The sequence below is a fragment of the Penaeus monodon genome, chromosome 20 (assembly GCF_015228065.2).
Source record: "Penaeus monodon isolate SGIC_2016 chromosome 20, NSTDA_Pmon_1, whole genome shotgun sequence".
In the NCBI taxonomy this organism is placed as follows: Eukaryota; Metazoa; Arthropoda; class Malacostraca; order Decapoda; family Penaeidae; genus Penaeus; species Penaeus monodon.
In genome coordinates, this window is record NC_051405.1 from 26,037,058 (window position 1) to 26,037,384 (window position 327).

The following is a 327-nucleotide window of genomic DNA, read 5'->3' on the forward strand; positions in this document are numbered from 1 at the left end:
GGAGGAGTCTTTCATTCATCGGCTCCCTTTTGTAGTCAAATAAGTGAAATTCCTTGAAGCTTCTGGTTTCGGATTCTTCATCAAAAGGGGGGAGGGGGACGCATACGCCTTTCTAAAGGTCGATTATTCATTACGAAATATATCTTCTGACTTCTGGCTTTTTTTTCCCAGATCGTTTCTCAGGCTAGGCGTAGCTGGCTGGATGCTAGAGTTCGAAGTGGCGAGGCGGAGGGTAGATCGTGGTCAGCTGCACGTCGGGGTTGTGGGCGGAAGAACCCCTCCCCCCGTAGCCCGTGCCCCCGTACGGACCCCCTCGGCCTCCGAAAG